Genomic DNA, 24163 nt, shown 5'->3' on the forward strand with positions numbered 1-24163 from the left:
TGAGGACATCACACACATCTTTGCCCGCAGCAGGATTCGAACCTGCGACCGTAGCGGCCGCGCGGTTCCAGACTGTAGTGCCTAGAACCGCTCGGCCACCACGGCCGGCGATTAGAAAGGAGTTGAAGTTTGTGATGTCAAGACTGGTGAATCCCGAAACGCGTAACATGTTGTAATAAAAGAGTCAATTGAACATCTCATGACTTTATTGCGGCTGTACAACATTGGCTGCCAATTATTAACATAAAAATGATCGCAGGCTTCAGACAGGATTTTATGTCCTGTATATCATATTTCATCTCACACTGGCACTGTCTCCTGCACGGTTTTACTACCACTGTCAACTATGTTTCACTGCCATCATGTGCCTGTCTTTCTCTCATACTGCTACTGTCTCCTCCGCTCTATCTATGCCACATCCAGTCTCCTATCTCCGAGTATTTATTACTTTTCCACTTCTTCATTACGTCTCCTTCTCTCAAATCATAAAAAAGGGAGAATATGTTCACATGCCAGAATGTTTAGGAAAATATTTAAACATGCTGAAGAAGGTGGAATATGGCAGTCAGAGTCTTTTAAACGAGTGTCTTTCTTGTACACGTATAAGAGAATTTTTCTACTGGTCTCCTTCTTTTTTCTGTTGCTGCAGGGCATGTCACATGAAAAGAGCTTTATGGCTCAATAAAGTTTTGATACCTCACTTATGTTAACTTGAAATAATACAAAACTAATTTTACACCTGAAACAGGATTTTATGTGGACAAAAATTTTACATATGCTTCAGTGTTACAACATGGGACTCCTAGATACCTTCTGATGATAACGGAGACTTTTTACAACACATTTCTCCGTGTTACGTCACTTTCTCCTCACACCGGATTTTATGTGTGTCTTTTGCTTGCACAAGTAGCGCAGTTTTGAACCTCTGTATCTCGGAAACGGTGACGATATCAATAAATTTTCAAGTGTGTTCGAAATCGGGATGGTAGGACTGCATCGTAAAGATTTCAGCCGTTTGCCGTGCACAGCCGCGCTGAAATCCGTGGCTCGGGTTTGGTACCCAGAAACCGTGATTTTTTCGTTTGTTCCTCGATAATGGATAAATATTTTTGAAAACGAGAAGATGAATGGCTAGAAAATATGTCGTTGGAATTTGAACAATTTTGTGTTGTTAGCTACTCAGCGAGATTGTCCTAAACGCTTTCTCCGAGCAGTTAGTCCACACACTTGACCTCTTAGCCACAAACAATCCAGAGCTAATAGAGAGCATCATGACTGATACAGGGATTAGTGATCACAAGGTCGTTGTAGCTAGGCTCAATACCGTTTCTTCCAAATCCACCAGAAACAAAGGCAAAATAATTTTATTTAAAAAAGCGGATAAAGTGTCATTAGGAGCCTTCCTAAGAGACAATCTCCATTCCTTCCGAACTGACTATGCAAATGTAGACGAGATGTGGCTCAAATTCAAAGATATAGTAGCAACAGCAGTTGAGAGATTCATACCTCATAAATTGGTAAGAGATGGAACTGATCCCCCATGGTACACAAAACAGGTCCGTACGCTGTTGCAGAGGCAACGGTAAAAGCATGCGAAGTTCAGAAGAACGCGAAATCCCGAAGATTGGGTAAAATTTACAGACGCGCGAAATTTGGCACGGACTTCAATGTGAGATGCGTTTAATAGGTTCCACAACGAATAATTATCTCGAAATTTGGTAGAAAATCCGAAGAAATTCTGGTCGTATGTAAAGGACACAAGCGGCAAGACGCAGTCAATACCTTCGCTGCGCAGTGCCGCTGGTACTGTTACCGACGACTGTGCCACTAAAGCGGAGTTATTGAACGCAGTTTTCCGAAATTCCTTCACCAGGGAAGACGAATGGAATATTCCAGAATTTGAAACACGAACAGCTGCTGAAACGTCCCCTTAGAAAAATTATACATGACTGTGTTTTAACTGACACACAATATTTTTAGCGCAACGCAATCTGACTTTCAAAAATCCCTACAAAAGAATGGCCCTGACTAACGTTAACCTATACCTTTCACAAATCACTTACCTCACCAAAAATCTTCGTTACTCGAACTACTGAAATACAGCGAGCGCCACTACTGCCAGCTAAATAAAAGATTCAAACTACTGAAGGCACTAACTACTGATATGCATAGTTAGCAAATGAAAGATTTTGATAGAGAACAAACCATGTATTTACCTTAATAGTGTTGAAGAATCATAATATACTTAGCAGTTCATGACATCCAGTCTTACAAATTTCAAAACTCCGCCATTTCTCTCCCCACATCCACCACTGCTGGCGGCTCACTTCCAACTGCGCAACAATACGTGCTGTTAACAGCCGACTGCCCAACACTACAATAGCAAATTCCAACAATGCCACCCAGCCACAGACTGCACACAGCACAGAGCGCTACGTGGCGTTACCAATAAGAAAACCTAAACAGCCTACTTACATAGCCCCCATGCTCCCCACAAAAAATTTTACAAATTGTTTTGGGCACTGGCCGATACGTATTTGTTAAAATTTTTTTCACAATTACAATAACAAAGAAATCAAATGCACACACTTACTGATACAATGTTGATCAAAAGCTAAAATTTTCTCACAGTCCATAAAGACAGTCCTGATCGTTCATCACAGTAAAGTAGCAGTGTTTTTCTCAATGTCTGAGCAGTAAATGAAAATGCACACGGAAGTAGTTGATTTCCATGCATTCTTGAAGAAGTAGTGTTGTCCTCCCAACGGAAAGACAGTGCCGACTCTTGACATGCAGACAGGTAATGGGCCACAACAGAGCAGACCCACAGCACAGTCATTCGACGTTTTGAAGAATATTGGTAGGTAGGTCATCACAGAGTAGACCCACTGTAGTCCTGGTAGACATTACGGTAGTGGTATTGGTGGGCCACCAGAGGTGCAGACCCACTGCAGTCCTTGTAGAAATAATGGTACTGGTGAGTCATCAAAGGTGCAGACCCAGTGCAGTCCTTGTAGAAATAATGGTATTGGTGAGTCATCAAAGATGCAGACCCACTGTAGTCTTGTAGAGACGGCCAGCAACCATCTGTTGCGACTGTGCAGGTGCACAATCACCATCGAAGAGTCTTACGGACGATATAGCAAGTCCATAAACCACCACTAGTCCACTCACACAAATTTTTTTTGAAATGTCCTTAGAACCAGCAATGCTGTTATCCAGTCCCTTGCTGAATTATCAACACACGTGCAAGCACTAACAGTCCCAACTTCTCACATTCTATGCATATATTATGACCAACAGAAACGTGTGCAGAGAAATGATACTTACTTTGAAGAACTGGTGTCTGTACAATTATAAATTTACAATATAAGAATACAATTACAAAGGTACAAAATACACTCCTGGAAATTGAAATAAGAACACCGTGAATTCATTGTCCCAGGGAGGGGAAACTTTATTGACACATTCCTGGGGTCAGATACATCACATGGTCACACTGACAGAACCACAGGCACATAGACACAGGCAACAGAACATGCACAATGTCGGCACTAGTACAGTGTATATCCACCTTTCGCAGCAATGCAGGCTGCTATTCTCCCATGGAGACGATCGTAGAGATGCTGGATGTAGTCCTGTGGAACGGCTTGTCATGCCATTTCCACCTGGCGCCTCAGTTGAACCAGCGTTCGTGCTGGACGTGCAGACCGCGTGAGACGACGCTTCATCCAGTCCCAAACATGCTCAATAGGGGACAGATCCGGAGATCTTGCTGGCCAGGGTAGTTGACTTACACCTTCTAGAGCACGTTGGGTGGCACGGGATACATGCGGACGTGCATTGTCCTGTTGGAACAGCAAGTTCCCTTGCCGGTCTAGGAATGGTAGAACGATGGGTTCGATGACGGTTTGGATGTACCGTGCACTATTCAGTGTCCCCTCGACGATCACCAGTGGTGTACGGCCACTGTAGGAGATCGCTCCCCACACCATGATGCCGGGTGTTGGCCCTGTGTGCCTCGGTCGTATGCAGTCCTGATTGTGGCACTCACCTGCACGGCGCCAAACACGCATACGACCATCATTGGCACCAAGGCAGAAGCGACTCTCATCGCTGAAGACGACACGTCTCCATTCGTCCCTCCATTCACGCCTGTCGCGACACCACTGGAGGCGGGCTGCACGATGTTGGGGCGTGAGCGGAAGACGGCCTAACGGTGTGCGGGACCGTAGCCCAGCTTCATGGAGACGGTTGCGAATGGTCCTCGCCGATTCCCCAGGAGCAACAGTGTCCCTAATTTGCTGGGAAGTGGCGGTGCGCTCCCCTACGGCACTGCGTAAGATCCTACGGTCTTGGCGTACATCCGTGCGTCGCTGCGGTCCGGTCCCAGGTCGACGGGCATGTGCACCTTCCGCCGACCACTGGCGACAACATCGATGTACCGTGGAGACCTCACGCCCCACGTGTTGAGCAATTCGGCGGTACGTCCACCCGGCCTCCCGCATGCCCACTATACGCTATCGCTCAAAGTCCGTCAACTGCACATATGGTTCACGTCCACGCTGTCGCGGCATGCTACCAGTGTTAAAGACTGCGATGGAGCTCCGTATGCCACGGCAAACTGGCTGACACTGACGGCGGCGGTGCATAAATGCTGCGCAGCTAGCGCCATTCGACGGCCAACACCGCGGGTCCTGGTGTGTCCGCTGTGCCGTGCGTGTGATCATTGCTTGTACAGCCCTCTCGCAGTGTCCGGAGCAAGTATGGTGGGTCTGACACACCGGTGTCAATGTGTTCTTTTTTCCATTTCCAGGAGTGTATATCAATAAAGAACATAACAGTACAGATAACATTTGTAGTTACACAGGCTTTACAAAAGAATAGAAATAAACGTATACATCCGTGTTACAAGAATTATGACATAAGTACATACATAAAAGATTAGAATAACTTTTGAAACCTCAACTTCACACATGAGCAACAAAACAGAATAAATAATGCCTAAACATCTTTATAAAGTAAATAACATATTATTAGAAAAATTCTACTACATAACTCTTAGCAGCTAAACACATAATGACAGGAAAAACAAAAATTCACATAGTGTAATAACACAAAAATACAGGACAGGGTTAGTTCTCAGTGTAACATTTGGTACTGCAGCCCAACCCAAAACTTCATTCCATAGATCTTTCGTCTTATTTCAACATTTGTTTCCACCCAAAAAATCCTATCCAAGCATGCTTTCTGTATTTATATGTTCACATATTTCTTACCCCATTATCTATTTTCCATTATCTTACCTCATCATTTATTTCCAAGAAAATCCTACCTAAACCTGTTGTCCCTAAACACTACTTTTTTGTTTATATCCTCTTTTAAATACTTTTTTGGCCAAACCATTTTCTTATACCTTCTCAATGCATTTCTTTCCATTCATCACAGCTCATTCTCTTATATAGTCTACCCCTCTTAAGCTAACTTAAATCTACTGAGCTCAGATGCTAAAGTAAGGGACGAGGCAATGCAGCAGCACAAAACAATCAACGTAAACAGCAATGGCAAAAAAATGCAAATTGGCAATGCAAGCAACAGTAAATGTAAATTAACAGAGCAAATGCAATATTACAACTAATATGAGCCAATGTGCAGCAACAAGAAAAATAAATCAGTAGTAAAACTGGCTGAACAGAGTAATACAAAGTGAAATTTAGTAGCACTACGCCTGGCAAACAGCATCAACAAATGCAATAACCAATATCTAAACGTGACAAAGCTCAAGCAGAAAAAATCGTACACTAAAGACCACAATGCATATAAGCGAGATGTCTATTCACATCTTAATGTCTATATAATTAATGTGGTTCACCACAAAAACTTATTCTATGAAATAAATTACCAAGTACTTGAAAAGAAAATTATGTATGCAGTTCCTGTGAAGGGAAATGTCTTTTTGTGCTCCCTCATTTTTTTGGAAGTATATCACAAAATTATTATTTACTGGATCTGTAGACAGAAAATATTTATATTAGTACATTTATAAAATTTCATTTTAACCAATGCTGCAGTGCAGCTAGAAACTAGATGTTAAACAAAATAGGCAAAGCAAGGCGTGAAACATCATTCACTAGCCATATGGCATTTCATAATGCAGTAAACAATCTTTCAACTAGCAAGACAATAGGTGTGAAATGTTTCACATCATTTCATTTCAGTAAATATCATAAATTAAGAACTCTACAGTGTAATCATGTTTTCAAGTTTGAGCCTGTCATATTTGCGATGCTTTCTACAAAGAAATGTCAATAGCGAGGATAATGGCCTCTTTCTTCTCCACCTAATGGCTTTTTCTCAAGGTGGCTGGCACACCTGGCCGCTCACAACGCATTACGTCACGGTCACTTACCTTTCTTACCGAAATATTTACAGAAGTTTCCGCTACAGTGACAGTCTCATATAAAAATTTCACAGGTCGAAAATTTGCGTTACAAATGTGTAGAAACAAAATCCTGTAAATGTAACAGTGTCCAAAAAATTTTCGCCGGCATTGTGATACATTCACACATATACACGCATTACATAAATCTTAAAGTACGATTCTTGGTTTCCAACATCCTTTTCATAAGTCAGAGTCCCTAACCACTACTCCTTATTCCTTACCTTATTACACATATACATATTCATCAACACGTCTTCAGTATTTCATCATAATAAATACATAGCATAATCAGATTCCTCATATAGCATCATCTCATTGATCGTAAACGTACCTCAACAGCATAATATACATTGTCATCGTAATAATAACATCATAAAAACTCAGCCAAATCTCAAAATTGTCGTAGCTTTCTACAATAATTTCAAAACCTAAAAAAATTCTCTGCTCATTCCAATAGTGTCATCTACCTCAAACGTACTTTAAAAATCATGACCCCATACCAAATACATCATTCAAAGCTCTCATAGTATCACAATGGTTAAAAAAATATATATGAACAGTTCACAAAGTACAGACAAAATACAATTTCCTAAGTGTGAAATTATCCAACTGTGTAATTGCGCAAACACCTGTCACTGATGTAGTAAAAAAATGTTTGTCTCTCTTAGTTAAATAATCAGATAGCTGTGTAATTTATGTGTTAGAGAAATATGGTACCGATGTGTAAAGTTGTGTAAGCAAATACCATATTAGCCAGGGCTCCTTGTGCTTGCCAAACACATGATACACAAAGTAAGCGTGTACCCCCTGAGGATTAATGTAATTATACCCTCAGGTGTTACAGATTACAGAAATGGAATGAAATGTATCACGGAAAACCTTTGTATCATTGTAATTCTAAAATCTTTAAAAATAAATGTTTTAAGTACAAAATTGATCACTCAAATATGTGTACTGTAATGCTAAACTGTGCGTCTTGTTGTAAGATAATCTCTGTGGAAGTGTCGTAGTTATCGTCCTCCAAAAGCTAAGTTCTGCAGAAGTCAATGTACTTACCTCATCATAAACAAAAGTGAAATGCTTTGCTTACAGATATCTTACTTATTACGCTTATTGCCATGATGAAGAAAGTACTGTGCTGTAACGTATTGTTGTGCTACGGAAAAAGGCTGTTGCATTGTAGCTATACCACAAAAGTTACTACTGAAACATGTTTTCCTTTCAGAAGAATTCATAAAAACTGTGCAGATATAAAACAGGAACACCGCAAAAGCAACATTGTAAATTGTCACTCATTAGTAGCGTCGTGATAAAATCGTGTAGCTGTCACATAAACTAACCACTGTGTCATCTAGTATCTCGCAGAAAGTACTTTAAATCCAGAATGTACTTTCAAGTAAACCAAAATGTTGCATTAAAATCTCATTAGTAGTGCCAGTATATGTTCTAAGTATGTAAGCCTGATAGTCGTTATGTAATCGTGCAACTAACAAGCAAGAATGTACAAATAAGAACACTGTGTCGTCTGTTCACTATAACAATGCATTCGTAATTTCTGTTTAATAATGTTCCCTAGGTTCTAGGCTGGATAGTTAAATTCAAAGCATTGTTGCATGTTAACAGTTTCTCAGTGTGACAAATTGTACTAGTAGCGTGAAGTGAAAAGTTATATGGCAAAGACTGAGTTAAAAAACAGATTATCTTTCAATAAACGGTTTTGCCAGTGAAGTGTGGTGCAATCCTTTACTCTTCCTAGTACGCAAAGTTTCAAATTCGATGCAATTATCATGTGGTATACGTCGGTAAGGAATGGTAAAATTTTTCTCAAGGTTAGCGTCTACGTTATTTTTCTCTGAGCCAACTGGCGCACGTGGCTGCTCGTGGTGCGAGTCATTGTCTGTTTCTTTGTTGGCGCGCGTCGTTAGTAGGATTTAAAGATCTAACGTCTACAAATTCACCTTGTCGAGAGGTCCCAGCCCTGTTTTAATCCAGCCAGTTCTGATGAAATTCAGGTCTGTCGTTATGATTATATCATCTGTCGTCATGTCGGTAGTTCCTGTACTTTCTTTCTTGTCTGTTAAGTGGTGGAGAATTTCTCCCTGAATTATCACTGCACGGTGGACCGTTGCGTCTGTTCTGTCTCCCGTCTTAATAGTAGTTCTGGTTGCCATATTGTCTGTTTCTATGATTGTCTCTGTCATATTCATTACTACGGAAATGCGATATTTCTCTGTAACTATTACTCTGCCAGTGGTTGTCATATGGGTAGTGTCTGTTTTGCTCATGATTTGCGTGTTAAGAGTAGCCTTGTCGTGTCCATTTATTATTTCTGTCATCGCGGAATTGCGACGGATGTGACCTGTAATTTTTGTAGTCCTGTTTTCGCGTTCCGCAATTGTCAGTTTCAATTTACAATTCTTGTAACAGTCCCTGAAAAGCTGCAATGTCGTCTTTGCAACGGCCTGCCAAAATAATATGTCGTAAATGTTCACGCAATTTGATTAATCAAATGCGGATGAGTTCTGAGGGGCTGTAAGGGTTTGACACGCACTGATTCTTGTGCAACATGTCTTCAAAATATTTCACAAGACCGGAAAATTGTTCGAAATGTTTCATCATTATGATGCTATGTTTTACTCGGTCTTGTGTAGCTTGAGATTAATATGCTGAGAGGAAGGCATGATAAAATTCTAATTCACTGTGACAATCGTGAATGACCGATTGCATTCTTACAGCTGGTTCATTCTCTAAATAGCCACACATAAATTCTAATCTGTGCTCTAATGACCAGTTGGGAGGAAAACAATGAGAGAATTGATGAAGCCATGCTTGTGGATGAATGGTGTTGCCAGAATTCTTAAATGTTTTGAATTTACGTGTAGTAATGAACAGCTTATAGTCAAAATCATCATGTCGCCGAGTCGTATATCGGTCATTGTTACGTCGTGTTGGCGGATCCATATCGAAATTCGGTGCACCTTGCCAATTTCTTTCATAATTTCCGAAATGCCCTATGTTATTATATTGTGGCTTTTCCGTATTTCTAAGTCCCTCTTCCCATGTTGAAGCGCGAGTGTCCTCTGAAATATGTAATTCTTGTATTACCTGCATCAACTGATCTTGTACTTCCCAGATTTCACTTTTGTACTGTGTACTGATTTGATTTTGATTTTGTTTGAATTTTCTGATTTGTTCATACTCTTCTGCGTCAGTGAAGGCTACGGGTCTTCTGTCGTTCTGATCATCATCTACCTTTGTGGATAAGTTAGTGAACTGATCCGAAAGTTCAGCTACTTTCTCCGATAGTGAACACATTTCCTCAATGTGTTTTTCTGAACCAAGTTTCAGAGTGTCCATTTGTGTTGAAATCGAATCTACTGTGTCCTTTAAGTTTTCCTGAGTTTTTGCAAGTTGCTTAACCTAATCGGTAGATGCAACTGAGTCAGTTTTAGCTTGCAAGGTGTCGTGATTTTCATGAACAATAGTTTGCAGTTCTTTTATAGCTGCTTCGTGATTCTGTAGTGCATTTTCATGACGCGAAAAAATAGGTTGAAAATGCTCACAAATTTGTGTTTTTACGTCATTACAGACTTTTTGACATTTCGATACAATGTTATGTAACTCAGTAGTTAAATCTTCACGTGTTTGTTCAAGTGTGGTGTCTAACTTGCGAGGATTTTTTTCCATTGTAAGAGGTCCATGATTAAGGAATTTGTTGTTAGCGCACTCGAGCAGATGTAATTGCGATGGATTGCTCACGCGCTCCCTGCGATATGTAAGCTATAAGAGAATCTAAGACCAAAGAGCAGTGCTGACAGCAGTAGGAACTGTGTGGCAGTAGCAGTAAGTAGTTGCTAGCGAGCAGTCTGGAGTGTGAGGTTGGCTGGGCCAGTCGTGGGGAGCGATGGCGGAGCCTGAGCGTTGTAGGATAAGCTAAAAGCAGCCTCACGCATATGTAGTACTGTTATATCAAGTCCCATGTAAATGTTTTAAAAAAAAATCTCTTAATAATAATCTTTCTCATAAAAAGTAATTTTTGGCAATAATTCATTTCAATTTAAAGAATTTACTAATTTCGCCAATCCATGGTCATCCCGATTATTGTAAAGAAAAATCAGTTGTTTCTTTTTATACATGACAAATCTATCAGTCAGCATTGCACTGGGCTGTGCCAGAAAAGTTTAGTTTCATATAGGAGCAGATATATATGCGTTATCCGGCAACTAGACTGAGGTAAGAATTTTCAATTTATTCAGTATGATCTTTCAGGACCAAGACGCAGCACTGCTGAAGTCCAAAATTTACCAGTTTAAATTCACAGTCAATTATTGAAAGGTTATAAGTGAGTCAAATTTTTTATTATTGATGCATTAGTCACAATGTATTATTGCTAGGTTACGGAAATTATTTTGTTGGGAGGTTACAATGAATGTGAACGACATAATTATATTTTTTACTGTTGAGAGGTTTAGGAATTTTTCTGTTGGGAGGTTACACTAAATGTGAATATTATTCATATTATTTTATATTGTGGGGAGGTTACACTTGGCGACAACCGGCCTGGATCGTATTTTTGTGAATTTATGAGAAGTAGTCAGTTATATATCTGCTCTTATTTACACTATTGTTAAAGGTAGTTTGAAGCTGGCGCAACGCATTTACTAACTTGTCATTCTTTCTTTCACAGATCATCGGCCATTTATTGCTCTTAGTTGTCACTGTAGTTGTTCCATTTTTGCTTTGTCTTTGTTTCATTTTGTGCTTAACTTTGATTTGTAAAAATTCCGCGAAAAACTGCTAACAGTACATCGCGATGTGCAATGAGTGAGAAAGCCGACTCGAATAATTTGACAGATAATACTAGCGACACTCAGTGTAATAGTGATAACCCTCTAATTATAGATAATCAGTGCGTGCCGATCACTAGTAATGATTTTATTCCAGATGATGAACAAACACATTCAGTTATGTCCACAGTTAATTTAACGGCAATTGATAACGCGGTACGATCCGTTACAATGAACGCTGTGCAGTTTGACACACATGATTGGCAAAATTTACACAGTGAACAGACAAATGTTTCTAACGAAGGTGAACAATGTACTCAAAATATGTTAGATTTATTTGATTCCGGTGTAGTGACCAACAGTGCACATCCAATTGGCAAACCTTTTCTAGAATCAGACAATGACCAAATGGTTATACAAAACGTGACGCAAACAGATACACCATCACACAGCACAGAGGATATAGTAGCTAATTTTGGCATGGATGAAGTTATGGCATTATTGCTTCAAATTAATCAATCGAACAAACAACTTATGAAAAACTAGACAACAATTGCAAACAGCTTAGTGAACAGATTACAGCTGTTGCTGTGCAATGTCATGATACTAAAGAACAATTACGTGAGGAAATTAAGGCTTGTGCTAGGAACAGTAGTGAAGAAATTAGATCTGATGCACAAGAATTAAGTAATACGCAAGCAGCCGCAACAAAATTACTTAGAGATGAAATTAGTGCAGTCGCTAAACAATGTTCTGAAAACGCAACACAGTTACGCGACGAGTTTAAATTAATGTCAGCAGGACTTTCACGCACACTAGATGCCAAAGTAGACAAGAAATTCGAACAACAGAACAGCCAAATTGACGAACGTTTTAATCACCACCTACAAAACAGTGAAACGCGTTACCGTAAATTTATACAGGAACAGAATAAAGTAAAGAAACAAGTCATGGAAACAATTACGCCACAGAGACAGGAAGATAAGCGTAAGTTATTTACGAAAGCAAAAACATACGTAGACAACAACATTGCTACAGAATCAGACGAAATCAAACAGTTGAACTCCGAATTGCATGATGAAATCTCCGATCTTAAAACAAAAACAGACACACACACAGTAGACTTTCAGACGGTGACCAACAGACTTGAACAATTAGAGTTAATACAGGATCCCGATGGCGTTAAAGCAGACGTTAAGAAATTAAACAAAACCGCACGTAAAATCCAAAAACAAATTAAAGCTTGTGACACTAAAAATGTTGATCAGGTTAAAGCATTCACTTTAATATTTGATGAATTGGCCAGTCGTATTGAGGTTATCGAAAATAACAACGACACTAAATCAGACGATACATCACCAATTTCGTTCAGTCAAACACCCGAATTCCAAAACTTACAGTAGGCAATCAGTGAGATAGGTTCGTCCAATAATACGTAGAAAATTGTCATCTTTACAGAAAGAAGTGACAGAGATGAAAAATGTTTCAGCCTGTAACACAACACAGCATACGCCACTCTCCGAACATTTCTCACACTCACACAGCCAATATAATTCAGGTCATTTACAGAGAATACATGACTTAGATTCCGAACAGTCACAGACAAACGTACTATCATACAATCCTGAACCTGCTCAGACCTACAGAGACGATAATTTTGATTACAAGCACTTTCTATCCGTTAGGAAATTTAAGGTATTCAAAAATGACATAACACAGATTCACCTCTTGGATTGGCTACAACAATTTAATTTTGCATTTCCACCGGCATTGCCTATAACGCAGAAACTAAAATTTATTTGCAGCGCGTAAGTGACCTCAGGGAATTCATTACGCTTCAATGAATATGTGCCGGAGCGTGCACAGGGCCCAGAGCCGTAGTAGTGCTCTTTCATCTTTAGTTTTCTGCACTGCTGCCTTCTCTTCTACTATCCTTTATATCTATCAAAACAGCTCTTCAACTATCGATCTACACTCCTGGAAATGGAAAAAAGAACACATTGACACCGGTGTGTCAGACCCACCATACTTGCTCCGGACACTGCGAGAGGGCTGTACAAGCAATGATCACACGCACGGCACAGCGGACACACCAGGAACCGCGGTGTTGGCCGTCGAATGGCGCTAGCTGCGCAGCATTTGTGCACCGCCGCCGTCAGTGTCTGCCCGTTTGCCGTGGCATACGGAGCTCCATCGCAGTCTTTAACACTGGTAGCATGCCGCGACAGCGTGGACGTGAACCGTATGTGCAGTTGACGGACTTTGAGCGAGGGCGTATAGTGGGCATGCGGGAGGCCGGGTGGACGTACCGCCGAATTGCTCAACACGTGGGGCGTGAGGTCTCTACAGTACATCGATGTTGTCGCCAGTGGTCGGCGGAAGGTGCACGTGCCCGTCGACCTGGGACCGGACCGCAGCGACGCACGGATGCACGCCAAGACCGTAGGATCCTACGAAGTGCCGTAGGGGACCGCACCGCCACTTCCCAGCAAATTAGGGACAGTGTTGCTCCTGGGGTATCGGCGAGGACCAGTCGCAACCGTCTCCATGAAGCTGGGCTACGGTCCCGCACACCGTTAGGCCGTCTTCCGCTCACGCCCCAACATCATGCAGCCCGCCTCCAGTGGTGTCGCGACAGGCGTGACTGGAGGGACGAATGGAGACGTGTCGTCTTCAGCGATGAGAGTCGCTTCTGCCTTGGTGCCAATGATGGTCGTATGCGTGTTTGGCGCCGTGCAGGTGAGCGCCACAATCAGCACTGCATACGACCGAGGCACACAGGGCCAACACCCGGCATCATGGTGTGGGGAGCGATCTCCTACACTGGCCGTACACCACTGGTGATCGTCGAGGGGACACTGAATAGTGCACGGTACATCCAAACCGTCATCGAACCCATCGTTCTACCATTCCTAGACCGGCAAGGGAACTTGCTGTTCCAACAGGACAATGCACGTCCGCATGTATCCCGTGCCACCCAACGTGCTCTAGAAGGTGTAAGTCAACTGCCCTGGCCAGCAAGATCTCCGGATCTGTCCCCCATTGAGCATGTTTGGGACTGGATGAAGCGTCGTCTCAGGCGGTCTGCACGTCCAGCACGAACGCTGGTCCAACTGAGGCGCCAGGTGGAAATGGCATGGCAAGCTGTTCCACAGCACTACATCCAGCATCTCTACGATCGTCTCCATGGAAGAATAGCAGCCTGCATTGCTGCGAAAGGTGGATATACACTGTACTAGTGCCGACATTGTGCATGCTCTGTTGCCTGTGTCTATGTGCCTGTGGTTCTGTCAGTGTGATCATGTGATGTATCTGACCCCAGGAATGTGTCAATAAAGTTTCCCCTTCCTGGGACAATGAATTCACGGTGTTCTTATTTCAATTTCCAGGAGTGTATCTAGGATTAGGTATGAGTAAAGAAAACCTGATATGACAAGTTTTACCGAAGGTGACAGTTTTCATTTGACACTCCTGAAATTTTAATCTGCAGTATTCTCATAATTATCAACAACGGCAAACACAGTTTGTAACAATAGAGGCTTTTCCCCACAACAACAACAAAACCAGCCGGTTAGCATACCTAACCAACAATGTAGTCTGCAAGGTCAACCAAGCTTTAATGTTTCGCCGCCTGCACGTATAGCGTCGGCCACACCAAATAGTAATGCACAGCTACAAGGAAATCACTACGTACAGAAAACACATCATTTCAATTCCTATCGCAACGCGCCGTATAGCAATGATTATCATGACAGACGTAAAAGTAATGAGCACAGTTTTTAGCGTAACAGTCGGTCTTACCAGTAGCATAATCCACCACAACAACAGATTATCATGAATGAACCAGACAGTCGGTATCATCCCGAACGTAATACGTCAGGAATAAATAACAGAACAGTACAAATAGTTGAAATGCCACAGCATCCTCCCGCAAATAACAGCACGTCAGAAAGAATTTGACTAGATACAGTACAGATTGAACCTTCCAGCAATGTAAGCAATACTTTTGATACACGGACTCTTGTTCACGAAAATGTTATTACTTTTGACGACATCCGAGACACACTTTTGCGTGAAAAACCAGTTATTCAAAAAGCCATTTCCCACCCTGTAATTGAAGTAAAGATTGGATCATCCACATTTCCAGCAGTAATCGATTCTGGATCACCTATGTCAGTTATAAATGAGGAAACTTTCAAAGAATGTAACAAAGAGAACACCTATCCTACGTTACCATTAGGCAAAACTAAAGTAAAAGGAGCAGTGTCTGGTAAAGGAGTAGATGTAAAGTTACAGACACACTTATCATTTTGTATTGCAGGACATACGTTTCACTCAAATTTTTGGATTGTTCCCTTATTGACAACAGACGTTATTTTAGGTAAGAATTTTCTGGTACGACACGACGCAATTATTGACTTTCAAAAGTCCTCTTTAATGTTAAAGGATGAAAATGTACAACTGGCAATAGAATTTCAGCACTCTTTATCTGCAGAAGAACAAGCAATTAATCGGACAGAGGTCATTTCGACATCGCGTAACATAGAATGTCATTCCACATTGTTCACAGATACGTATGTTCACAACTACAATACACCAGACGAAGCCGACTATGACGTTATGCAAATGATTTCTGATAAAGTTAAACAGAGCAGTGCAAATAAAGACGACGAACGTACAGAGCTACGCAATATTCTTTTACAGCAAGCTCCAGTTTTTGGCAACATCCCTGGTACTATGTCCGGTTATATGTATGAATTTCAAGTTAAACAGCACGACACGTTTAAAGCCAAACATTATCCCATTCCATATATTCACAGAGAACAAATTAAGATAGAATTGCAAGCTATGCTTGACCAAAGAATTATTGAACCGGCAGTTAGTCCGTACATAAACCCACTCCATATTGTTAAGAAAAAGGATGGCTCACTTCGGCTCGTACTTGATTCGCGTCACATCAATGACATTATTATTAATGAAACAGATCGCCCTCAAACACTAGAAGAACTTCTACAGAAATTTCATGGTACTGCTGTTTATTCCACATCAGATTTGAAATCGGGATTTTTGCAAATTCAGCTCCATCCGAACTGCAGAAAGTACACAGCATTTCTCTGTTTTGGCGACTGTTATCAATTTTGTAAATTACCGTTCGGTTTAACAATTTCTTCAGCAGCATTTACTCGCGGTTTGAATACTATACTTCCGACGGAACTTAAAGACCGAATCACAACATATGTAGACGACATTCTTATTGCAGAAGCTAACTGGTCTCAACACAATCTGATTCTTGAACAACTGTCGTGCACAAGGACTCACAGTTAATCTTAGCAAATCGGTCTTTGGGAAAACTTCCATAAAATTTCTTGGACATGTAATTTCAGCAGAAGGTATTGCGCCTGACCCGGAAAAACGTCAAGCTTTACGTGACATTACTGTACCTACGACGAAGAAACAACTACGCAGCTTTTTGGGTTTAATTAACTTTTTCCGTAAATTTATTCATTACTCTGCTTTAGACACCCCTAGATTGTGCCAGCTGACGGGTAACAACGCTATTTGGTCCTGGGATAGCCAAGCACATTCTGAATTTGTTAATTTGAAACATGCCTTGTTGAATGCACCTCTTTTACCACACCCAGATCTTACTAGAAATTTTTCCATTGCCACCGACAGTTCTAACACCGCTTTAGGCGTACATACTTTTCAGGAAATTGAAGAAGACGGTACTACAGTAATTAAAAACATCGCCTTTGCAAGTCGCATTCTGTCACCTGCTGAACGCAATTATTCTGTCACAGAACTTGAAACATTATGTGTTGTATGGGCATTTACCAGATTTAGGTATTTTCTTTATGGAAGACATACCACCATTTACACAGATCATAGAGCTATACAGTTTTTACTTTCAGCTAAATTTACACATGACAGGTTAAGCAGATGGAAACTTTATTTACAGGAATTGAATTTTACAGTTATTCACATTCCCGGTACACAAAATATTGTAGCAGACGCACTATCCCGTTCTCTCAGCAACAATCAGCAATACATCGCAAACAACGTCTGCCAAGCAAATTCTAGCGTCATGTATATTTAACAAGTCGCATTTGAAAACTTCATTTCATCGTCATTACGAGACATAGCACAAGAGCAGAGCAAAGACAACGTGTGGAAAGAAATTAAACGCCTTTGGCAAGATAAGAATAATGTTACCATCAGAAACCATTACACTGTACGCAATAACATTCTGTTTCGCCGCTCTCACCCTGACAGCAACAATTGGTTACTATGCATTCCTGACGAACTTGTTAACAAATTAATCTGGTATACTCATTTAAGTTACGCACATTATGGGGCCAGAAAATGTTTTCTTATACTGAGACAGAACTGTTTTTTTTTTTTTTTTTTTTTTTTTTTTGCGAACATGGAGAAACGTATTCGACGAGTTTTAGCGTCATGTAAAATCTGCCAGAAAGCTAAATCAGACACGACTTCACATATTCCTACGTTACATCCCATTGTACCCGTTAAATTGAGACACATGGCCGCTGTAGACATTTTTGGTCCGATTCCCAGATCTAATAGAGGTTTTTGTTACATCTTTGTCGCTGTTGAACTCACTTCGAAATTTGTTAGCTTCACTCCGTTACGCAAAGCTACTGCTGAAACTATTTCGAATGCATTTTTAAAACATTTTTTATTTCATGTAGGGCATGTATTGAAAGTAATTTCCGACAATGGGCCACAGTTTCGATCTGCTATATGGACACGTATGTTACGAGCAAGAAACATTTCTCCGATCTATGTATCCAAGTATCACGCTTCTTCGAACCCTTGTGAACGACTAATGAAAGAAATTGGTAAACTATCTAGAATATACTGCCATAAAAAACATATTGATTGTGATACACACATACTCTCATTCCAGGATGTAATTAACTCCATGCCAAATGAATCTACTATGCTATCTCCGACTATTATATTGAAAAATGTTGAACCACCTAACAAAATTAAATAATTAGTATCCTTTCCTACATCTCGTCGACTACGCCACCATGAAATAATTGACATTGCACTGAACAACATCAAACGTGCCGCAGAGCGCCGGAGAAGACAGCAAGAACAGGTTTGTACACGCCGTGACTTTCACATTGGACAGAAGATATTAGTACGCACGCATTATTTATCCAACAGAGGAAAGAGTAGATGCAGTAAATTTGAGCTTCTATACACTGGTCCATACAGAACATTCCTCACCCCAATGTAGTACATGTCGAAACTTTGAGAACCAGAAAAAGCAAAGGCAATCACCATATTTCCTATATTAAACCCTTTATTGAATGAACATACTTTATGATTTATCACAGTGTAATGCCATTTCCTGATATATATATATATATATATATATATATATATATATATATATATATATATATATGACCACTTACGCAATTATATTTATGTGACTACTTAGTGATAATGATCGTATTTTTTATTTTTCTTGGCAAGTGCTCGGCAAGGTAAGTTTAGCAGGTCGCTTTTCTTGTCGTTAGACACCAGACCGTGCACATTTTCTATTTTTTGTGTATGTATGATTGTTTTCCTATCGAAAGTAGAATTTTTCTCTGTATGCACTATGAAATCTTTAAGATGTGACAAACACCAGTTGACTTTGACGTTTTTCCTTATGATATCTCAATATGTTGACTGTTTTACATTTTTTTGCTACTACATTATGACAGTGTGTGTACATTTTTGCACTTGAAAGTTGTCTATGTTTTTGACATAATACGTTTTCTGTCATGCTATGCTGTATGCTTAGTTATATCAGTAGAAACAAGTTTTTATCTAATGAGTATATGATTTAAATGCAACATATTAATCCTTATTCATCTTTTTCAGAAAGCAATAACGTATAAAAGAAATAAATTAAACAAACCACAGTGGTTCACTATGAAATGGGGATTTCACCTTCAGAATGAACGAAAGTAAATGTAATACCTTGTCATGAAGAGTAAATGGATCAGAATTAACAAGCATAAACAAGAATATAATATACACACTGTATAATAACAGTCTTAACTAATTATTTTTCTTTCAGGATATGAGGCGATTGATGCAAGCTGTCAGACAGAACTACACATGTTAATTTTAGTGATGAAATATGCTAGAAATAAGAAACCCTATACTATGAATAGTTGTATGAAGTAAATGGTAATATGAATATGAATAATGAAGTGTCTATTTTTTGCAGATGACAATAAATGATGATGAATAGTTATATGAAGAATATGCTAATATGAATAATGAAGTTTTTCTTGGCAGGTGATGATAGTGATGAACTTATGGTAATATGAATAATGAAGTTTTTATTTGCAGATGATGATAATGATGATGTTTATATATTTACTGTTAGTTAAGAAATGCTATGTAGTTATTTAAGTATTTGTTGCATTCCTTTTGACAGGATGTCTTATGTCACATAGTATAATGACAGAATGTTTTGGAAAAGACAGCTAGAGTACATACATATTAAGTACACATTCCATTACCTGTTAAATCGAAGTTCACTACTTTTCAGCATAATATGCATTTCTTCTTTCAGCTCAATAATACATTTTGTATTTTTTTCCAGGACAAGCTTTTCATGATATTAATATGCTATAAACTGTTAGTTATTAAACCTGTTCTAGTACTTGCATTTTCTTTACCCAGTTGTGTATCATTCATGAATGTGATCACATATACCGTACTTGTTTCATAACATTGCTACAGCTGAGTCATGACGAATGACGTTATTAATCCTTATTTCCAGCAATAAGTCTAAAGCAAATATTTTCATGCCCCAGCAATTAATTATCGATCCCAATGCAATGCATTGCTAGAAAAAAAAATCTTATTACCAGTCCCCACTATTACCGGTATACAAGTAAATAATGCTACCAGTTGAAGATACATTTCTAGTCATAAATATAATGCAAATTTCTCAGATGTATTGAATCCATTATATCTATGTATTATTGGACTACAGACCTTGGGTAAAAATTACAGTGTGTTACATTTTAAATATGTCCTATGTCACTTGAATGATGAGTTTGAGTAATAATGGATGAGGTTTTGTAATAATGCATAAATGCTATGCCAATGATTATTGTAATGAGATGTATTATGAATAATGTTTTGTAAGACTGCATAAATGCTATACCAATGATTACTGTAATATGATGACTTGTGCATAGGTGCTACACTCACAACTCCTGTTTTGAATGATGACTTGTGAATAATACTGAATAATGTTTTGTAAAACTTTATGAATACTTTGTAACTGGCCAATGAGTGCCAATAATTACTGCAGTGACATGAGTTCTTAATAATATTTTGTTATATTGTAGAAATGAGTGCCAATAATTACTGCAATCAGATGAGTTATAAGTAGTGTTTTGTAATACTCAATACTTGCTACATGTTTAGTAACTGGCCAATGAATGCCGCTGATTACTTTAATGAGAAGTCTTATGATGCTAATGATTACTTTGATGAAAAGATTGATGATGCCACTAATTACTGTAATTAGATGACTTATGAATAATGTTTTGTAATAATTACTGTATTGAGATAACTCATGAATAATGTTCTGTAATACTCCATACATACTACTTAAATACTGTGTAAATAGCCAATGAATGCCAATAATTATTCAAATCGGTTGTTACACTAGTGTAATTCTATGATCACTAGCATAAGACGTAATGTATCCTTCACCTTCTGACCTAATTAACAGCAGTTACTGCAATATCCGTATGTCCTGTCCATCATCATGATCATGGAGCACTATATTTGGTTTTTACACTAATTCTACGTTGATGTAAGAGTACGGATTCTACAAGAATGTGGTGCCGACAAATCAAGCTGTCCACCACCTTGAACGATGGAGGTGTTATTATGGTCCTACTATTTGATGTACCTAATGCACTACCAAAATGATAACATACAATATTCATACAACATTTCAGTATCTTGGCTACACTAATAAATACTTCAGGGAAGAGAAATTCAGATTGTCTGACTTGGTGTTGTGCTTCTGTAGAAAGATATGGACTTTCAGTGCAGCTACGTGCAACCTACTGTGCTACAACCATGATGCAATCCTTCCCATTCCTCTCCTAGTTCTTGTAAAATGGGAAAGACTTTTACACTGTGTGTGCACTTTATTTCACTCCTTGATGTGTTTCATTCACATAAAAATGCTAAAGTGTTTTGTTGTGCGTGTGGACTTTATGTCATTTGTTAATATATTTTGTACTCAGTGCGTGTGCACTTTATTTCACTCCTTCATATGTCTAATTCATGTAAAAATGCTAAAGACTTTTATAGTGCGTGTGCACTTTATGTCATTTGTTAATATATTTTGTACTCAGTGCGTGTGCACTTCATTTCACTCCTTCATATGTCTAATTCATGTAAAAATGCTAAAGAGTTATACAGTACGTGTGCACTTTATGATATTTGTGAATATATTTTGTACTCATTGCGTATACATTTGGCTTTCTTAATATGTTCTGCATTTATCAATAATGTATATACTCTATGCTGTAGCCTTAGTAAACTAAATAGATTATAGAAAAATTTGTTGCTCATGGCAAGTCCAATTGACTCACCATCGCTGCCAAATTTTTGCCCCTCCAGTGGAGGGTTATGTAAGAGGTCCATGATTAAGGAATTTGTTGTTAGCGCACTCGAGCAGATGTAATTGCGATGGATTGCTCACGCGCTGCCTGCGATATGTAAGCTATAAGAGAATCTCAGACCAAAGAGCAGTGCTGACAGCAGTAGGAACTGTGTGGCAGTAGCAGTAAGTAGTTGCTAGTGAGCAGTCTGGAGTGTGAGGTTGGCTGGGCCAGTCGTGGGGAGCGATGGCGGAGCCTGAGCGTTGTAGGATAAGCTAAAAGCAGCCTCACGCATATGTAGTACTGTTATATCAAGTCCCATGTAAATGTTTTTAAAAAAAATCTCTTAATAATAATCTTTCTCATAAAAAGTAATTTTTGGCAATAATTCATTTCAATTTAAAGAATTTACTAATTTCGCCAATCCATGGTCATCCCGATTATTGTAAAGAAAAATCAGTTGTTTCTATTTATATATGACAAATCTATCGGCCAGCATTGCACTGGGCTGTGCCAGAAAAGTTTAGTTTCATATAGGAGCAGATATATATGCGTTATCCGGCGACTAGACTGAGGTAAGAATTTTCAATTTATTCAGTATGATCTTTCAGGACCATGACGGAGCACTGCTGACGTCCAAAATTTACCAGTTTAAATTCACAGTCAATTATTGAAAGGTTATAAATGAGTCACATTTTTTATTATTGATACATTAGTCACATTGTATTATTGCTAGGTTACGGAAATTATTTTGTTGACAGGTTACACTGAATGTGAACGACATAATTATATTTTTTACTGTTGAGAGGTTTAGGAATTTTTCTGTTGTGCAACGCAGCTAGCTCTTTATTCACAAGAAGTAATGCCCGCTACCGACAGGGGATCTCAAGTTGATTCCGTATTTGTAGATTTCCGGAAAGCTTTTGACACCGTTCCTCACAAGGGACTTCTAATCAAGCTCCGGGCCTATGGGGTATCGTCTCAGTTGTGCAACTGCGTTCGTGATTTCCTATCAGGAAGGTCGCAGTTCGTGGTAATAGACGGCAAATCATCGAATAAAACCGAAGTGATATCGGGTGTTCCCCAGGGAGACCTCTGCTGTTCCTGATCTATATAAATGACCTGGGTGACAATCTGAGCAGTTCTCTTAGGTTTTTCGCAGATAATGCTGTAATTTACCATCTAGTAAGGTCATCCGTAGACCAGTATCAGTTGCAAAGCGATTTAGAAAAGATTGCTGTATGGTGTGGCAGGTGGCAGTTGACGCTAAATAACGAAAAGTATGAGGTGATCCATATGAGTTCCAAAAGAAATCCGTTGGAAATCGATTACTCGATATATAGTACAATTCTCAAGGCTGTCAATTCTACTAAGTACCTGGGTGTAAAGATTACGGAAAACTTCAGTTGGAAAGACCACATAGACAATATTGTAGGGAAGGCGAGCCAAAGGTTGCGTTTCATTGGCAGGACACTTAGAAGATGCAACAAGTCCACTAAAGAGACAGCTTACACTACACTCGTTCGTCCTCGGTTAGAATATTGTTGCGCGGTGTGGGATCCTTACTAGGTGGGATTGACGGAGGACATCGAAAGGGTGCAAAAAAGGGCAGCTCGTTTTGTATTATCACGTAACAGGAGAGAGAGTGTGGCAGATATGATACGCGAGTTGCGATGGAAGTCATTAAAGCAAAGACGTATTTCGTTGCGGCGAGATCTATTTACGAAATTTCAGTCACCAACTTTCTCTTCCGATTGCGAAAATATTTTGTTGAGCCCAACCTACATAGGTAGGAATGATCATCAAAATAAAATAAGAGAAATCAGAGCTCGAACAGAAAGGTTTAGGTGTTCGTCTTTCCCGCGCGCTGTTCGGGAGTGGAATGGTAGGGAGATAGTATGATTGTGGTTCGATGAACCCTCTGCCAAGCACTTAAATGTGAATTGCGGAGTAATCATGTAGATGTAGATGTAGATGTAGATGTAGATGTAGATATCTGCTGCTGACGCCGAAAATATGGTGAGAAACACTGTTTTAGGTATTACTCGGAAACTGCCGGCGAACTACATGGTGCTTCAACATACCATTAAGCCTCACCGTAGACCACTTCTAATGCAGGAGGAACTAACCCACTTGCTCCATTTTTATAAGCCGGGGAAAGCGTGAAATATTCAAATTTTGACCCTACACTGCAGGATAGTTACCATAAGACGATCCTTATGTTGGTCATACAAATTGTCCTTAGCCCAAGGGCTGTCCCGAACACT

Source organism: Schistocerca nitens, chromosome 5 (genome assembly GCF_023898315.1).
Source record: "Schistocerca nitens isolate TAMUIC-IGC-003100 chromosome 5, iqSchNite1.1, whole genome shotgun sequence".
Classification (NCBI taxonomy): Eukaryota; Metazoa; Arthropoda; class Insecta; order Orthoptera; family Acrididae; genus Schistocerca; species Schistocerca nitens.